This window comes from Myotis davidii, unplaced genomic scaffold (assembly GCF_000327345.1).
Source record: "Myotis davidii unplaced genomic scaffold, ASM32734v1 scaffold812, whole genome shotgun sequence".
NCBI lineage: Eukaryota > Metazoa > Chordata > Mammalia > Chiroptera > Vespertilionidae > Myotis > Myotis davidii.
This window is the reverse complement of record NW_006284238.1, coordinates 3,345,842-3,351,854: the sequence shown is the minus strand read 5'-3', so window position 1 is coordinate 3,351,854 and position 6,013 is coordinate 3,345,842. Positions and strand designations below refer to the sequence as shown.

Here is a 6,013-nt window from a genome sequence, read left to right as displayed (position 1 = left end):
TGTATTTATAGATTGCTTTGGGTAGTATGGCCACTTTAATGATGCTGATTCTACCAATCCATGAACATGGTATATTCTTCCATTTGTTTATGTCTTCCTTTATCTCTTTTTTCAACGTCCTGTAGTTTTTCAAGTACAGGGTTTTTACCTCCTTAGTTAAGTTTATTCCTAGGTATCTTAATTTTTTGTTGCAGTAGTAAATGGAATTGTTTTTTTTAGTTTCTCTTTCTGTGAGTTCATTATTAGTGTATAAAAATGCCATATATTCTGGGTGTTAATTTTGTATCCTGATATATTGCTGAATTCATTTATTAAGTCTAGTAGTTTTTTGATGGAATTTTTAGAGTTTTCTATTTATAATATTATGTCATCTGCAAATAATGACAGTTTTACTTCTTCTTTTCCAATTTGGATACCTTTTATTTACTTCTTGTCCAGTTTGGATGTCTTCTTGTCTGATCGCTATTGCTAGTACCTCCAGTACTATGTCGAATAGGAGTGGTGAAAATGGGCATCCCTGTTTTATTCCTGATCTTAGGGGAAATGGTTTTAGTTTTTGCCCATTGAGTATGATGTTGGTTGTAGGTCTGTCATATAAGGCTTTATTATGTTGAGGTATGATCCCCCTATTTCCACTTAGCTGAGAGTTTTTAATCAAGAAAGGGTGTTGGACGTTGTCAAAAGTGTTTTCTGCATCAATTGATATGATTATGTGATTTTTGTCTCTCAATTTGTTTATGTGATGTATAACATTTATTGATTTGTGGATATTGTATCAATTTGCATCCCCGGAATAAATCCCACTTTGTCAAGGTGTATGACCTTTCTAATGTAATGCTGGATCCGATTTGTTAGAATTTTATTGAGGATTTTAGCATCTATGTTTATCAGGGATATTGGCCTGTAATTCTCTTTCTTTGTAGTGTCTATCTGGTTTTGGGATTAGGGTAATGCTGGCTTCATAGGAAGAGCTTGGAAGTGTGCCTTCCTCTTGAAATATACAAAGTTATGCAAAGCAAGGGTCTGAATCCAAGAATAATATACCCAGCAAGGCTTTCATTCAAAATTGAAGGTGAAATCAGGAGCTTCACTGACAAAGAAAGGCTAAGGGAGTTTATTACCATCAATGCAAGAAATGCTAAAGGGACTGCTGTAAAAAGAAGAAATAGAAAGGGAAGAAGGAGCATGGCATAAAGAATAAAAATGGCAACAAACAAGTACCTATCAATTAAAACCTTATATGTAAAAGGATTAAATGCTCCAATCAAAAGACACAGGGTAGCTCAGTGGATAAGAAAACATGACCCATATATTTGCTATCTACAAGAGAGCTGGGGTTGTGATACTTATATCTGACAAAATAGACCTCAAATTGAAGGCCATAACAAAGATAAGGAGGGCCACTTGATAATATTAAAGGGAGCAATTCAACAAGAGGATATAACTCTGGTAAACATATGCACTCAGGGTAAACTGGTAAACTAGACCACCAAATACGTAAGACAACTTCTGGAAGATATCAAGGGAGAGATTGACGGTAATACAATCATAGTAGGGGACTTTAATACCCCATTGACATCACTGGATAAATCCTCTAAACAAAAAATCAGCAAAGAAACAGCAATCCTAAATGACTCACTAGGTCAGATGGAACTAATTGACATGTTCAGAACATTTCACCCCAAAGCTACAGAATATACATTCTTCTCAAGTATACACATGGCATTTTCAAAGACAGACCACATATTGGGACATAGGCAAAGTCTCTTCAAATTCAAGAAGACAGAAATATCAAGCATCTTCTCAGATCACAATGATATAAAATTAGAAATCAACTACAATAAAAACAATGAAAAAAATCAAACACTTGTAGGCTAAATAGCATGCTATTAAACAATGATTGGGTTACCGAAGAGATCAAAGAAGAAATAAATAGCATCCTGGAAACAAATGACAATGAAAACACAACAATCCAAAATCTATGGGACATAATGAAAGCAGTCCTGAGAGGGAAGTTCATAGCTCTACAGCCCTCCCTCAAAAAACAAGAAAAAATGGTAATAAATTATCTAAACCTACAACTCAAAGAATTAGAAAGAGAACAACAAGAAAAGCCCAGAGTAAGCAGAAGAAAGAAAATAATAAAGATCAGATTGAAAATAAATGACATACAAAAACATTTAATGAAATCAAGATCAATGAAACCAAGAGCTGGTTCTTTGAAAGGATAAACAAGATTGACGAACCTCTAGCCAGGCTCACCAAGAAACAAAGAGAGAGGACCCAAGTAAACAAAATCAGAAATGAAAGAGGTGAAATAACAACTGATCCCACAGACAAAAAAAAAATACTACAAATAACTCTACTTCAAAATACTGGACAACCTAGATGAAATGGTCATATTCCTAGAAAAATACAATCTTCCAAAACTCAAGCAGGGAGAATCAAAAAACATGAAAAGGCCAGTATCTACTGATAAAACTGAAGCAGTAATAAAAAAACTTCTAGCAAGCAAAAGCCCGGTCTGGGGGGCTTCACCAGGGAGTTCTACCAAACATTCAAAGAAGAACTAAAACCTATCCTCCTCAGACTATTCAAAAAAAATTTTTTTTAAATAGGCAAATCATTTGAATTGGCATTTCTCTGAAGAAGGTATATCAATAGGCAATATACACATGAAAAGATACTTAATATCTTTAGTCTTTAGGAAAATGCAAATCAAAGCCATAATAAAATACCATTTCACACACACTAATATGGCTAAAATAAAAAAGAAGACAATAGCCAATGTTGTTGAAGATGTGGAGAAATTAGAACGCTTATATTACTGGTGGGAATGTAAAATGGTGCAGCCATTTTGAAAAACAATTAGGAAGTTCTTCAAAATGCTAAACGAAGTTATATGACCCAGTAAATATAATCCTAGGTCTATACCCCAAAAAATGAGAACATGCGTCCTCACAAAAACTGAAGACAATTGTATAACAGCAACATTATTCATAGCAATCAAAAAGGGGAACAATCAAAATGTTCAACTGAAGAAAAGATAAATAAATGTGGTGTATTCAAGCCGCAGAATATTCTGCTATGAAAAGGAATGAATCACAATATCTGCTACAGCATGGATGAACCCTGAAAACATAATGCTAAGTGAAAGAAGCCAGTCATAAAGGCCATAATGTATGATTCCATTTATGTGAAATGTCCAGAATAGTCAAATCCATATATTTAAAAGGAGATCACTAGTTGACTGGGACTGAGGCAAGGAAGGGAGGAGAGTAAGAAAGTAGTGTGACTATTAGAGAGTAAGTGGTTTCTCTTTGGGATGTTGAAAAAGTCCTAAAAATAGATGGTTGCACAATTCTGTAAATGTACTGAAAACTACTGCACTATGCACTTTAAATGGGTGAATTTTTTAGGTTAAACAATACACGTATAAGAAAAAATGTATGCTGAGCACCAGAAGCCAGATCTAAAAGAGTCCATATATATGAAATTCTTAAATAGGCAAAAGTAAAGTACAGTGATAGAAATCAGAGAGCAGATGACTGAAGGGGAGAGCTGAGCAGAATAAGGAACTTTCTGGAGTGGGGAAGACGTGGATTAAATGCGTTATGTACATTTGTCAAAACTGAAACTCTACAGTTAAGATTTATATGTAATGCTGCATATAAATTATGTCAATAAAAGCTAAACATAAAGAAAAATCCCGTAAAAACTGAGGTTTAAAAAATGAATATTCTTAGCTTACAATACTCTTGTGGCTTAGAAAATCAAGGGGTATTCAGGTCTACTTCCCAGTTAGTGATTTGCTAAGAAAATCTACAGGACTTGGCACACAGCTATACTCACAGCTATGATTTATTACTATGAAAGAATACAAAGCTAAATCAGCAAACGGAAAAGGCAAGGGCACAGTCCACAGGAAACCGGCACAAGCTTCTAAAAGTCCTCTCCCTGTGCAGTCACACAGGACATATTTAATTCCTTCAGCACCAAACTGTGACAACACCTGAAATACTGTCAACCAAGAAAGCTCTTGAGAGGCTCAGTGTCCAACGTTTTCATTGGGGTTGGTCAGGTAGGCACCCTCTGCCTAGTATATATTGAGATTATAGACTCCCAGAAGAAAAACAAGTATTTAGCATAAACTACGTTGGATTTTACAAATAACTTAAACACAGCAAGCCACTCTTAGCATTTAGGAAATTCAAGCCTCCAGACGCCAACCAAGGGCCAACCTTGCAATCAAAATCTTTCTAAGGATAGCAATTTCCGATCTACTATGTTATCTCTTTTCTGCACAGGTATGATATCTTCAACTTTCTCTAACAATAACAACAATCACAACAACAATATGGAAAAAAAGAAAAATAATTTAAATATGCTGAAATATTAATAACTGGTGAACATGGTTAAGGAGTTTATGAGAATTCTTTATACCTAGTATTCTTACAATTTTTCAAGTTTGAAATTATTCCAAACTAAAACATAGAGAAAAAAATTTAATAGGGACTTTATCTCTACATAGAAAATATAATATCTAGAAATAACATCAATAAAAACATGTTTGCTTACATACAGGAACTACAAAGTTGTACTGAGAGTTAGTAATGTTTTTAAAAAATTACATATCGTGTTACAGAATGCAAATATTAGATATCACAAAAATTTCAGTTAGTCCCATGTCCTTTTGAGTTGTAGTGAACCTGTGATTTTATTAGTGTAGCATCCTCTTCCCCACTTCTTGTAATAACAGGACCCTTCCTTCCCCATGGAGGGCCCATCCATTCACATGCTTCAGGTGAGGCTGACCCCACAAACCCCTCGTCCCCATGACCATTTCCACCAAACTAGGCCTTGGTGATTTCAGCTGCTATACTTCTGGCCACAGTAATTGGCTCAGAAATAAGCACCTGACTCAAATTGGACCTGGTTGTTAGACTGTGAAGATGAGTTCTAATTGCCTATGGCCATCTTACCATGGGGTGAGAGCCAGGAGAGAATTAAAACCATGTAAAAAAGAGCAGAGCCAGAGACAGTGCTCAGACAACATACTTTGAGTCCCCTGGATCCAACCTTACCTGAAGCTACCATATATCTGGAATTCTCAATGATAAAATTAATACTTTTTTTAATATATTCTTAGATAGTAAATTAGGTTTTTGCCTCTTATGACCAAGTGTGTTAAGTAGCATATAATTAAAATCCCAATGGGATATGTTTGGAAAAAAGTTATTCTAACTATTAAAAATATAGGTAAAAAAATAGAGATAAAATAGTAGATTAAACAAGGTGGATGACCCTAAAAGACTATATCATATCTACATAACTCATGAACAAAGAAACAACATAAATAAAATATAAATTATTTGACAATAATCAGTATTGGGAAAATTCATTATCTACACTAATAAAAGACAAAGATGCTAATTGACCATACCTTCACTATGCCCTAAGCCATGCCCACCAGGCCAATCAGAGTGGCTATATGCAAATTAACCCAACCAAGATGGCGGCCGGCAGCCACAGAGCTGGAGCAAGCAGGAGGCTTGGTTGCCCGGGCGATGGAGGAACCCAAGCTTCCCGCCTGCCGAGCTGACTGTTGCCTCCGCTCATGGCAACAAAGTTTCAATTATAGAAGACAAATAAATCCCAGATACCTGCTTCCAGCCAGCCTCCACTGGGAGCTTGGGTGGCTGGGAGTTTTGGCCAGCCTGCAAACAGCCATCAGTCCCTCATCCAGGCTTGCCACACACTCATGGGGTGAGGGTCCCTGCTGGGGGACTTAGCCAGCCTGAAAACGGCCCTCAGCCTCTCATCCAAACTGGCCAGGTACCCCAGCAGGATCCCCCACCCTGAAGGGGCTGTGGCCAGCCTGAAAACGGCCCTCAGCCCCTCATCCAGGATTGCTAGGTACTCCAGCGGGGACCCCCACCCTGAAGGGGCTGTGGCCAGCCTGAAAACAGCCATCAGCCACTCATCCAAGCTGGCCACACCCTCATGGGGTGCC

General features: G+C 36.9%; 1 protein-coding gene across 4 annotated transcripts in view; it reads right to left on the bottom strand.

Moving 5' to 3' along the window:
- The window catches only part of MAN2A1 (mannosidase alpha class 2A member 1), a 160,255-nt gene that overhangs the window by 100,195 nt on the left and 54,047 nt on the right, over nt 1–6,013 (bottom strand). The gene's annotated exons all lie outside the window — the stretch shown is intronic.